The sequence below is a fragment of the Wyeomyia smithii genome, chromosome 3 (genome assembly GCF_029784165.1).
Source record: "Wyeomyia smithii strain HCP4-BCI-WySm-NY-G18 chromosome 3, ASM2978416v1, whole genome shotgun sequence".
Taxonomy (NCBI): domain Eukaryota; kingdom Metazoa; phylum Arthropoda; class Insecta; order Diptera; family Culicidae; genus Wyeomyia; species Wyeomyia smithii.
In genome coordinates, this window is record NC_073696.1 from 105,001,607 (window position 1) to 105,015,492 (window position 13,886).

General features: G+C 36.9%; 1 protein-coding gene across 1 annotated transcript in view; it reads left to right on the plus strand.

The window, feature by feature from the left end:
- Nucleotides 1-1,197: 1,197 nt before the first annotated feature.
- Nucleotides 1,198-13,886, plus strand: part of LOC129732282 (insulin receptor substrate 1) — a 376,321-nt gene continuing 363,632 nt past the window's right edge. Inside the window, exon 1 of the mRNA XM_055693013.1 lies at nt 1,198-1,335. The gene's annotated coding sequence lies outside the window, so the exon portion shown is untranslated. The remainder of the gene's footprint in view (nt 1,336-13,886) is intronic.

Genomic DNA, 13,886 nt, shown 5'->3' on the forward strand with positions numbered 1-13,886 from the left:
TTTTTCTTCGAAGAGGCACGTATGTTTGTCTGTGCAATAACAATGCGACATTTTGACATAAGTTTGCGTATTTCTACTTTAGCTAGAGGCACCATATTTCGCAGAAATAGTTAAAAAACTATGATTTCACTAGGACAACTATTTTGAGCTTTAGGGCAGCATTTTTTCGCTTTTGACGACCAGTATTATTTTCTTTTGAGATTGAAAGTTTGAATTATACAGTTTTTACCCTACTTATGTTTCTCAAAACGGAAATTGCAGCTATCAATGATTCTTGTATTTACAAGTGATTTTTACGACTTTCTGCTAGTTTTATTTCATTCAATATTCTTGCAATGAGTTTCACTCGTTTCAAAACGGTTTATGGTACGAACAAAATTTTCAAAAACAGATATAAAATAATAAATTTTTCCCTCGAATGCAAATGCCTAAATCATAAATTATTCAGCAGATTTTTAGACTTATTCGAAATTCAAGCTAATATAGCAGATATGGTTACATTTCTCTGATGTCAACTAGTTTGTAATCATTTTTTTATGCAGAGTGAATCTGGTTAATAATCACGAGGAGTTTGCATATAGAAATATATTCACTCTTATTCCAAAATATTAAACCAAGTAATCTGTATTACCTCATTGGCAAAAACGAATTCAATATACAACGCGCATTGTTACACAGAACTAATCGAAAGGGTCTTTCTAGAAACGTAATTTGAATACACCGAGGACTTCCCTGTGCTCTTCCGGATGCATACTAATGAATCCTACGGTAAAAACGAGGAACCCTCCCCCCTCCCATTCCTGCTTTGATACCACCGTGAAGATCACCCCTTTGTCTGCAAATAACTTTTTATTGCGCTGTAAAATGGCAATGTAATCCTCGGTCTGAGTTCGGATGGATGCAGCAAGCTTTATAGTGGTATTGAACTTGCACCGATGCGCACGTACTCACTCACTCGCTCTCTCGCTCGCTCTACTGTTGTCGCTTTCGGTCTGTTCCGTCTGGTGCTGCATGCTACGGAATGGTACCGACCGATTGCTGGCTATTACATGGCCGAACGTTTACTCCAATCCCTGACCACAGACGACGCATCCTGGAATGTGTGGAGCGGTTTCTCTTCGTAGACGTAACGATTCGTGTACGATGACGACTTCGTTAAAACGACGGGATCAGGACAACAGAAGAATCTTTCGGAATGTCACAAGTTCGCGGTTGGTTTTACGCGCTTACGGTTGTTTCTGCTCGGATGTTACTGGTCTAGAGTGATTGTGTCTGCTATTGAAAAATTAAATTCCAGGACGATTTATTTCCTTCTCATAAACAGGACCATAAGAGGTACGATATAAAGTATTCAGAATTTACCATCAAAAAATGAAACATCCTTTCGTTGCTGTACGTGGTTGCGTCACAACATTTTACAACCTCGTGAGCATCAAAACGCAATTAAATTTTATGTCCTGGCTCGGTGCGAGGTTGTTGCATGCTCTGTCTACATGGAGTGAGAGAATCAATCCTTACTCGTGGCCAGAACGGGAACGGGAAAGGATTTGCTGTTGACCTTGAGACAGCGACGGCTTTTGTTTGAGCATATTCCTATCTTTCCGCGAGGGCAGCACCGCATAAAGTGCCTTCGTTGGAAACAGGCGAGCAAGAAACCGTAAGAAATCGTCGGACCTGAAGCGCAATTTATTGTTTGTCTTTCTTTGGAAGACTGGTAGCAAGGGAGAAGTTCGTGTGATGTCGGTCTGGGACTGAAGGGGGGGGGGGGGGAGTTTGCTCTTGTTGTAATCATATTTTTTCCTCGCGCTGCTGAATGTATTCTTTTTTTTTTAAGGAAAGCAAACATTCGTTTTGTTGTCATTCGGGAGAGAGCACAGCGTTGCCTGTAGGACACAACTTCCGTTTTTGTAGCAAATTGAGACGCAGAATCGACATTGTCGAATGCAATACATTTGTGGGATAGGTGCTTTGGTTCGATATTTTTTCTCGAGAAGAATAATAATATTGTCCATTGTCTGTGAAGAGTCTTAGGGCGGTGTTTCTTGTTTCCGCTTCTGGAAAAACAGTCCCAGTTCCGACTGAACCGAAACAAAAGAGTGCTGTTTATTATTAAGATGGATTCAAGCGGTTCCATTTTACGCAATTCTACCTGGAACCGGCAAGTGGTAAGTTTTCACCAGGGTGAGATATCTGGATAAATTGCATTTTGTGACCATTTTGGGAATTTGATTTTAATTGTATTAGGAGACAAAAAGGATGCGAATTTGTCACACGGTTTTCTTTCTCGAGAGTTCGTCTTTTTATTTACTTAGCTTGCACGTGTTTGATTATAGAGTGGCAACTTCGAACACATAGATGTTCTTTATATGTATAAATCAATTGCTTTTGGAAAGCAAATTTTTAAGTAGGACTTTTAAGTTTTTGACTAGTTAAAATTAAAATGAAAAAAGTGTTGTGCAATGTTTTGCGTATCAATAACGAAAATCCTGGACAGCTAATTAGATTTACTGTCAAAATAAACTTTAATTGTTCTTTAGAGAAACGAAACATTAAATTTTCAAGCATTTTCGAAGTTGATATTTTTCTAACGTTCACTATTATATATTAGAAATCAACCATGCGTCCTCTTCTCGTTTATATTCAATGGGGTCGCCTTATGTGTTGAGGCAATGGCAACTATATGATATCTGGGTAATCAGCAGTTTCGTATAGAAAGTATGTTAAATTCAAATCATTTTTTCAATATGCAACTTTTTAAGGTTTTATGATATGATTCAATAATAGTTTAGATTATTGTGGTTGGTTTCAGTAAAAATTTAAAACTATTAATTTGCTAAAAAAACTATCTTAGATACGAAATAAAAAGGCAAATCAGTGAAAATTTTTCACATTATTTGTTGACTTAGAAATCTTTTCAAGTGAGAAACTGAACTGATTTATCTTTTTGCATTAGTGGCCATTCTCTTTTCGTGAATATATGCTTTTGAGCAAATAAAATCATTTGTTTCACAATCTGCGTTGGAAACAGTCATTCTATGTGTCTGCCAGATATTTGTTCACTCCAATTGACGTAAAACATCGCAGTCAGCAGTTGACATCTATTTTAACTGACATGCACAAGCCAATTAAAAAAACCTAAATTAATCCACCTAGCGGTCAGACCCAGCCTTTCTCATTCAAACTTTTATTTGTAAAAATAGATTTACATTAACGCTTCAATCCAATATATGTGTATTCACTTTTTGGGTTCTAAAATAATGATGTTGTAATAGAAGTATAAAATATGAAATTTGACGTAATGTAAATGCTCAAGAAATAGCGAAATAAAAGAAATGACTCTTAACTTCGAACAATTTAATCACGAGCGATACCGGAAACATTCAAATGGTACGATACCACATTTAAATTATATTGAGGCCACATATATTGATCAAAGCAGGTATAGTTTTAAATAGCCTTTGAATTTCTTTTCTTTCCATAACTTTCAAACCACATATCAAATTGTTATGAAATTTGTTATTTGTAAGTTTGAGAGATGGCTCGTTCGTATGACACTAGTAATGTTCAAATTTGTCGTGTAATCTTTGAGATAATAGAATTTCGTTGTTTTATTAACAATTTAATACATAACGGTTGCTTAGTTCGATTATAATCAAATGAAATGGGAACGTATAGGGCAGCCAAACTTTGAAACCACGTGTTAAATCATAATTCATCAGCTAACCCTTAACTAGCCCGTTCATCTGATAATACTATTGATCAAATCAGTTGTGTACTTTCTGAGATAATGAAGTTTCGTGATTTTCACACTTCGGTACATTACAGACGAAGTTACAGTTCGATTACAGTAAAATTCAATAAGGTGTTATGAGTCAGCTAGACCTTTCATTTGACACTAATTTCGTGAAAATCTGTTCAGCCATCTATGAGAAAAGTGAGTACAATGAAATTGCAATGCAATTGCAATGAAATTTAATAGGGTCTTATGGGGCAACTAGACCTTTCATTTGCAATTAGTTTCATTTTAATCGGTCCAGCCATCTCTGAGAAAATCGAGTGAGATTGGGAGAGCGTTACATACACACACACACACACACACACACACACACACACACACACACATACACACACACACATACAGAAAATGCTCAGCTCGTCGAACTAAGTCGATTGATATACGAGATTCGACCCTTTGGAGCACTTTTATACCTTTGGTTTTTCCAGTGATTGCTATACCTTTCTAGGAGAAAGGCAAAAATATGTTCCTAAGATAATAAAACTCGAAAACAAATATTTGATTCTTATATATATTTATATCACTTAGAACATCTAACTCTTTTCTTGAGAACCGTTCGCCCAATCGTTTTTTTGTCAAAGAATGAATTGTATATTTTTGATCAAGCATTCCAATGAACGTATGGTTTTTGCTGGAGAACCATGGACAAATTAAGAACCTAAATTAATCCACCTAGCGGTAAGACCCAGCCTTTCTCATTCAAACTTTTATTTGTAAAAATAGATTTACATTAACGCTTCAACCCAATATATACACTCTTAGGTTCTAAAATATTGATGTTGTAATCTATACATATAAAAATGCAAGCCGGTCTGTCTGTCTGATCCATATAGGTTCGAAAATTGCCGAACCGATCGACGTGAAAATTTGTATGTAGGGGTTTTTGGTGCCGATAAAGGTTCCTTTGATAGTTTGAGACCCCTCCCTCTTTTTACAGGAAGGGGTCCCATACAAATGAAACATAAATTTCAGCACAACTTAAGAACTAACCGAGTGAATTGAACAAAATTTAGCATGTGAATGTTTTTAGAGGAAACAAATCTGTGCATAATGGTTTGACACCCCTCACTCTTCTATAAGAGAGGGGTTCCATACAAATGAATCACAAATTTCTGCACATCTCGAGAACTAATCAACTGAATGGAACCAAATTTGGCAAGTGAATGTTTTTAGTGGTAAAAAATATGTCCATAATATTTTGACACCCCTCCTTCTTTTGATAGGGAGGGGTGCCATACAAATAAAACACAAATTTCTGCACATCTCGAGAACTAACCGAGTAAATGGAGGAAAGAAGGGGTTCCATACGAATGATACACAAATTTTTGCACATATCGAAAGCTAACCAACTAAATGGAACCATATTCGGCAGGTAAATGTTTTTAGCGGTAACGAATTTGTTCCATAATCGACCTCAGGCAACATTTTGGATTGTAAGATGGCAACTTCCGGTTTCTGGAAAACAGCCAAAATAGCTGATTTCCACCCAATATAATAATATCCGGATCTAGAATGATACACAGGAGCTAAAATCGATCGAAATTGTCTTCAAATGCCATTAAGAAATCCAAAATGGCGACTTTCGGTTTCGGAAAAACAGCGACAAACGACAAAATACCACCCAATATGGGTATTTCCGGAACCGTAATGATGCACTGGAGCCACAAATCGACTTCAGACAACATTTTGAATTGTAAGATGGCAACTTCCGGTTTCTGGAAAACAGCCTGAAATGGACGATTCCCATTAAATATGAGTATCTCCGGAACCAGAAAGATGGACAGAAGCTAAAAATTGATCACAGACACAATCTTGAATTTTAAGATGGTTACTTCCGGTGTCTGGCAAACAGCCGGAAATGACCAAATACCATTCAATATGAATATTTTCGGAACCAGAATTATGCCTAGATGACAGAAATTGATTTTACAGGCAATTTTAAAGTCCAAAATGACAACTTTCGGTTTCTGAAAAACAGCCCAAAGTGACCAAATACCACCCAATATGAGTATCTCTGAAGCCAGAATGTTGCAAGAAGCTAAAAATTGACCTCAGACACTATTTTGAATTGTAGGATGACAACTTCTGGTTTCTGGGAAACAGCCAAAAAATGGCCGATTCCCGTCTAACATGAGTATCTCCGGATCTAGAATGATACACAGCAGCTGAAATCGACCACAGACCCCATTTTGGATTCTAGGTTGGCGACTTCCGGTTCCTGGGAAACAACCGAAAATGATCGAATAACACCCAATGTGGGTGTTTTTTAAACCAGAATGACGCATAGAGGCCAGAAATTATCTTAAATCATTTTGAAATCCAAAATGGCGACTAACGGTTTGTGAAAAACAGCCTAAAATAAACAAATGCTATCCAATATGAGTGTCTCTGGAACCAGAATGATGCAAGGAGCTAACAATTGACGTCAGGCACCATTTAAAATTGCTAAATGGCAACTTCTAGGAAACAGTCGAAAATGACCTAATAATACTTAATATGGATATATCAGTAATCGAGATGATGCATAGAAACCAAACATTGACCCTAGACACCCTTTTGAATTTAAAGACAACCACTTTTAGATTCTGTTAACCTGTGTTGTTCATCAGTTAACCCTCAGCTAGCCCGCTCATCTGATAATAATATTGATCAAATCGGTTGTGTAGTTTCTGAGATAATGAAGTTTCGTGATTTTCACATTTCGGTACATTACAGACGAAGTTACAGTCCGATTACAGTAAAATTCACTAGGGTGTTATGAGGCAGCTAGACTTTTAATTTTACACTAATTTCGTGGAAATCGGTTCAGCCATCTCTGAGAAAAGTGAGTGAGTTTGAGTAGTCTTCGGAATATGTTCCTTTTCATAACTGGATTTCACATTTTCAAACATAACAGGCAAAGTAATAGTCCGATTGCAAAACAAATCAATAGGGTCTTATGGGGCAACTAGACCTTCCATTTGACACTGATTTTATGAGAATCGGTCCAGCCATCTCTGAGAAACATGAGTGAGATTAAACAGTCCTAAAAACACGTTTCTTTTCATAACTTTTGAACCACAAGTTCAATCTTCATAAAATTCAAAATTTAAGGGTATTTCAGGTAGCCCGTTCCTTTGAAACTAATTTTGTTCAAATCGGTAGTGTAGTTTTTGAGATAATGATGTTTCATGATTTTTACATTTTGATACATAACCTCTAAACTAAAAATCCGATCACAATGAAATTTAATAGGGTCTTATGGGGCACCAATACCTTTCATTTGCAATTAATTTCATGGAAATCGGTCCAGCCATCTCTGAGAAAAGTGAGTGAGAATAAAAATCTGCACATACACACACACATACACACACATACACACACACATACATACAGAAAATGCTCAGCTCGTCGAGCTGAGTCGAGTGATATATGCCATTCGGCCCTTTGGAGCACTTTTATACTCTCGGTTTTGCAAGTGATTGCTATACCTTTCTAGGAAAAAGGCAAAACACTACTGTGACTTTATTCGATGTCGCTTCGAAGTCTCAACATCGAGTGTTGTGTGTAACGTTATCCTTGAATTTAAAATTATACCAAATAAGAAAACTGGCAAAATTTGAACCGTCAACTAAAAGAAGCACTTGAACGGTAAATAAACAAATATTTAGGATTTTATTCTCAAAGTGCCACTCTCGATGGGTTTATCTTTACACCTGGTTCATAAAGAACAGAACAAGTTATAATATCGCTCGAAATCTGATTCGCTGCACCAGCGGTTACGCTCGTGAGCATCTAAATTTTAGTATGACACCCCTGGTATAGTCCACAAAGGAGACGTAATTCAATGGCGAACACAAAATCGGCGTTGCATTTTTCGCCAGACATTGCAGAGCAACTTGGTAAATAACAATTGCAGGCGATATATTTCTCAAGTTCGCAATGTGTAGCGCGCACACTTTGCACGGACATAATTCCATCGCTCGGGATAGGCGATTTTGGTTCCACTCGAAACGAGAGCATTCTGCTCGCTCTCACTATCTCTATAGAGCTTGTAAGGAAAATTTACGCAACGTGTCCAAAGTCGCTGTTGGCGCGTCCCCGTTGTGGGAGAGTAACCGCCGTCTCTTATTCCACTCTCAATCGGAGCATGTATTACGTAGTTTGTTTTTATTGCTACATTCTCCACACGATTCATAGTGCGAAACCGCCACTACGCCGTTATTACTGGTCGCGTCTCTACGCGCAATTCCCCATCGATCTGGGGCGATGGCAGTGGAAAATATTTCACATTGTGAGGCACGGCGCTGGCGCAGACTGTTTTCCACAACGATACCCACGAGAACTGTACATACAGTCGTTGTTCCGTGTGTTTACACTATACGCGGAATCGCCGTAATAATCAATTCGAGGAAAACCAACACACCATAAGAACGTGTTGATGCGGCTGTGCGCACAGTGCGAATAGTTTGGAATCAATTTTCTTGATTTTTATACATTATTTATTTGTTCGGTGTCGTTTTTCGAATCTTTGTAACAATCTTTACGCAAGTTTTGCTCCACGACTAAAACTGGAAAGATATGAAAGATTATAGCTTTTCAACCGTTCCTGTGGATTTGGTGCTTTTAGCTAGTTCGGAAGTGTGTCAAAAAACCGCAGGGTAATTGTTCGCCGGGTTCGTCGCTTCTACGTTTACTTACGGGAAAACCTCATTTAAGTCTCTAAAGACTTTACGTATTTCCGAGCTTGCTAGAGGCATCAAAATTCACAAGAATGGTTTTACAAAAAACTAGTAAGCAATGTAACAAATAATAAATGATATCAGTGAATATTATGACCATAAACGAGTACGAGAAACAATATTTGTTTTGATGGGGTATCTCTAGGTTACAAGCCCTCCATTAATTTTGTCATTTACAGTTCTTTCTAACAAACCTGGTCCCTTTTATAATACAATTGGTCTGAGTAACGTATCATAGTTCTCTTCAGGAAACTGTAATTATGACACGATATTGGCTGGAGAAACTGATCAGAGGAAAATTAATCCTCTCCAGGGAATTGTGATTGGCGATATTGACACTGGAAACGCGGTTTCGATAAGTCTCCTTCCTCTTGACCTTCCTCTTAAAATAAATCTAACCAAAACAAAAACGTTAGGTGACGTCTCACTCCAGGAAATTTTAGTTCTAGTATTTTGTTTCGACGATTCAACAAAGTAATGATAAGATGCATCTCGATCTCTAGTGCCACCAGACATCAGATTGGCATTGCGATTCGATTGATACTGTCTGCATAATCAACTTGCGTGTTAACGGGAAAAAGCCGTTGTTAAAAATAAAAATTTAGTTCAAAAAAAAAAAAAAAAAGATTCGATTGTTGTTTGACTATTTTACGATTATTAAAACACTGAATACCTGAATTGAAATTTATTTATCCATCTGATAACTCTTTATCTGTTATGCATTCATTTTTCATGACTTTTTCAGCTTTTGAATAAAATTTGTGGCTCCTGAGCAAATTTTAGATAATTATGCTAAATTTTCAAAGCTCATCATGACATCACTTCGAACCCATAATGTTTACTTCGGCATTTTTTAAATGAACTAGAAATGTTGTATGTTATTCATACTTAAAAAAAATAAATAAAAGGTTGTATCTAATTTTCGAGGTTTGGCACGAATGGTGCCAAATTTTAATTTTATTTGGAATTACCTTTTGCATCAACGAAAACGACTGGTTGATAGAAGTAATCCATGTCACATGCTAATCGATCTCAAATCAAGAAGTTAAACAACTTTGTGTTTTATTGAAAAAAAAAAACATACACACGCTTGTGCGCGGCCCCAACTGCATTCTTACTGCCTGTTTGTTCAAACCGGTACTAAATATAAATAAGCTAATTGTACATCCCTAATCAGCCAGCTGAACAGGAAATAAACCGGAAACAGCTAAAAAGAGAAGGATAGAAAATATATGTATGATCCCGATCAGAAGAGCATAACTAAAAAATTACAAAATTCTATCAACGTGAGATACAAATAACATATTTTGATACAATTTTGTATTTTTCTTTATGATTTTGATAACAAAATTGAATCTGAATGAGTTATATTAATAAAACGTGAAATGAAGTAGTTCTGAAACAAGTCTAACTAGTTTTTCGTTTTTATCAAAACCTGTTGTTTCTAACAATGTTTGTTATTATATTGTTCTTTATACTATTTTATTTTGTTAGAAAGCTTATATATTAGTCACAAATTTTGATATGTGTTTGATACTAGTAGAATCATTTCTGTTATTTTAACATCTAACGGGACCAAATTTCCCTTAACAAACTAACAACTTCTGTTACATTTTTGTTTTTTCTTTCTGATCGGGATCGCATCACTTGTCAAGGTGAATCCTGGTCTAACGAACCCTTCTCTACTAGCAAAAATCTCCTTCCTTTGATCTTTGATGTAGAGGTTAAAACGGTATCCAAACAGCAAATGTCACACTAACATCCCATCCCTCTTCCAATCCGATTGCAGGGACGTGGCCGGCACCGTTGATCCTTTTAAAAGTATCGAGACACTAAAACTTGTACAACGAGAATGGTCGGTTACTCCCAGTCCCGTTCAGTTGATTCATTGTGCAATTTTACTGATTCCGATCAATCACGGAGTAGCAGTGTTGTTAAACTCGCTCACAAAAAGCATGCGATACTCCAAGTGGTGTTCCCATAGAAAGCAAAACAAAGCGTGGGTGCTACATTCCGTATCGGAACTCGACCTTCTGTTTTATTATACACAGACTTCGCAGCCAACTGTTAAGTGTACAGGACAATTGCGGGGCTAGCGCTACGATCTTACTTGACACTAACAGTCTCTCCCGAGCCGAGATTCGAACGCACGACAACTGGCTTGTTAGGCCAACGTCGTACGAGACCAGCTGGGAGATGTGTTCTCATAGTGCTGCAAATTTTCGACACTGCAAACGAAAATGACAAATGACGCATTATCACTGTCTCAAGTTGAAACGACCTCTAGTGTCAGCGGTGTCAATTTTCAATGAATGTACGGTCATTGGAAGGAATGAGATGTCTGATTTAATATCGAATTTATTTCATTTGAGCAAATTCATTGCATGAAGTCGATGAACTGTATAAGCATCTACTTTCTCAAACGCATAAACATCGATAAATCAACACAGCGTGTGTGAAATCACAGAAAAGCTGCTAGCCAGCAACCATTGTCTACTGATTGGAGCTAAAATTTTTTTTTCACTCTCAGCTCGTTCGTTGAAAATTGAAATTCAGAAGGGTTTATGCATTTTAACATAAGTTTTATTTAAAGCATTGTAGTTCAGTAACCGTTGGTTGTATAGCAAAACTGTCTGAGAATGAGTTGTAGGGAATTAATAATGTTTTATATAGAAAACATGCACAGTGAAAAAATTTTTTTTGACTAAAACAAAATTTAGAATAAACACAAAATATCAATTTAGGAAAAATGAGTTGATTTTTTTTAATATGTATTTATTTGAAAAAATCAGACATCGCGATTTTTAGTGATCCGTTTCATGAATTATGATCCATATTTTATACTACGCTATGCTTATACACTAAAGTCGCTTTCTACGCGGGAGATACGTGCCCCGTAAAAAAACCGCGTAAATTCCGGAATCCGCGTAAATAAACGCGTAAATTCCGGAATCCGCGTAAAAAACCCGTGTTAATTCTGCAATCCGAGTGAAGAAAAACCGATATCCGCGCAAAAAAAAAACCGCGTAAATTCGGAATCCGCATAAAAAACGCGTAAATTCCAGAATCCGCGTGAAAAAGCCGCGTAAAAAACTGCGCAATGAAACTGCATCAAAAGCGACTTTAGTGTATATTTTAAAAAGTTTGGAGTCGTTTTTCAATATATCAGTCAGCATTTTTATCTGGCCTTCTCCAGTAATATAACTTTCAATGCAGTGTAATGTTTCACAACGAATAAAACTTAATTCAGAATGATTTTGTGTCTGACCTTCTATTAAAAAAAAAACTTGATCGCACAGAGCTTTTTGGTTTCATGTGGGTCCCCATACACTCCTAAACTACCTGGAAGTCGATTGTGCATAAAAAATTTGTATGAAAATTGCACAACTAAAAACTAAAAAATCACAAGGGTAGTGTGCAAAGCCACGACCGCAAGATTGACGTAGAATTACATAAGGTTGTCTGCAACATTACTTGTATTGATTATGTTTGAAAATTCGTGCAAAAGTGGAGTTGAGTGCTACTGAATTTCAATTTGCACATATAAACACCACGGACAACACAGTGAAAAGCTGGTTTCACTCTGAACACTAGACACGGGTGGCAGATTGATTGGCAGCATCTACGAAAAGGTTTTGTGTTGCTGAAATACCGCAAAGCATACTGGTCCGAAGATATAAACACTTCAAATAGGTATTCGATTTGTCCTCAAAAGGACAATTTGTTGTGCAATGTAATGTCGAACATAATGGCTAGTCGCATCTCTTTGCTGTCCCCGACAGTGGGAATAGAACATTCTTCTGAAACACAGTGGAAAGCTGTTTTCACACTGAAAACTTGACGGCCCGCATATTGTGATTGCCAGCAGCTCACAACGTTCGTATGTTGTCAAAACAAGGCTGATATACCTACTACTGGAGCTGCCCGCTACCGCACAAAGTCAGCTGTTAACTAGAGAAAGCTGCTGGCCCTCTCACTATCGCTGCTGCTATCCACTGCCACTGCTGCTGTTGTTAAGTAAGGACTGTCCTAGTCGCTGTCAAGAATTAATACGACTACTCTAGGCAGGCTCTTATACAGACCTAATAATACATTCCTGATTCACTCGGTTTTCTAATTCGGTGACCGTGGTTTGGAAAGTAAGCATAGAGCGACCAATCAAATCAATCAAAATCTATGTTCCTTAAGATTTACCATTTTCAATAATACAGATAGGTTGCATAATTGAGGTTTGACAATTTTCAAGGTTCGATTCTGCGTTTTAGTGTCGTTTGAAAGCAGACAATTGAAGCTGGGTGTTGCATATTGCTAGAGGAGAAGAAAATGTACGTTGTGAGGCATGAAGACAAAGTCAAATTTATAACCATTTCTACATTTAAAATGAAGTGTAATGAATGAACGACTGAATATTAGCTCTTTAATTAGGTGTTTAGATCATCCTCATAAGAATAATTAGTTGTTAAATTTTAAATCGGTTATGATGCTGATTGTATCATTGCGCTATCACTGTGCGAATAAGGCATTCTACTGACAATATAGTAGAAAGCTGTTTTCACACTGAACATTTGACGGCCCATATATTTTGAATGCCAGAATTCCAGAATGTCAGTTTGTTGTCAAAATGAAACAATTTTTCATTGGAAAAAGTGCTGCCACTTCTACTACTGTTAAGTAAGGACTGTCGTAGTCGTTGTCCAGAAGTAATATGACTAGTTTAGGCTGAAGCAGGCTCTTACATAGACAAAATAGTACATTCCCGATTTACTAGGTCTATAATTTTGACGACCGTGCGTGTGAAAATAAGCATTGGGCAACCAACAAACATTTCGCATTTTAGCAAGGCTGGATAATTTTCAACAGTACAATAATTTGAATGATCGAATTACAAATTTCTGCATTTGTGCGGATGCATAGGAGATTATTCAACCGGTTGCTGCAAGAACGAGAGAAATACATTGAAAACTAACCGATTTATTAGCATTTGGGATTTGCTATATTTTTCACTTTTTTTCGTTTTTAGATTATCATTTTACATCCCTATGTAGTAGGGATGGTCGGTTTTCGGGTTTGAAAATTTTGAAAAAAATTATTCGGGTTCGGGTCGGGTGTCAAAAAGCCTTATAAATTAGGCAAATTTATTACCTGTTTTAATAAGTATTTTAGACGCTGGATAAAATATTTTAGCATTGAACAAAAAAAAAAAAAACAATCTGTAAAATTTTGTTATCGAAATTTTCAACAATATACTCGTTCACTGTCGAGTAAAAAACAGATTATTAGTACCTAGTGCCGCTAACAAAATAGTATACCGTTTTCAGAAAGGCGTTTTTCACGCGACTTTAGAAATTGAAAGCTACCTTCATACACCT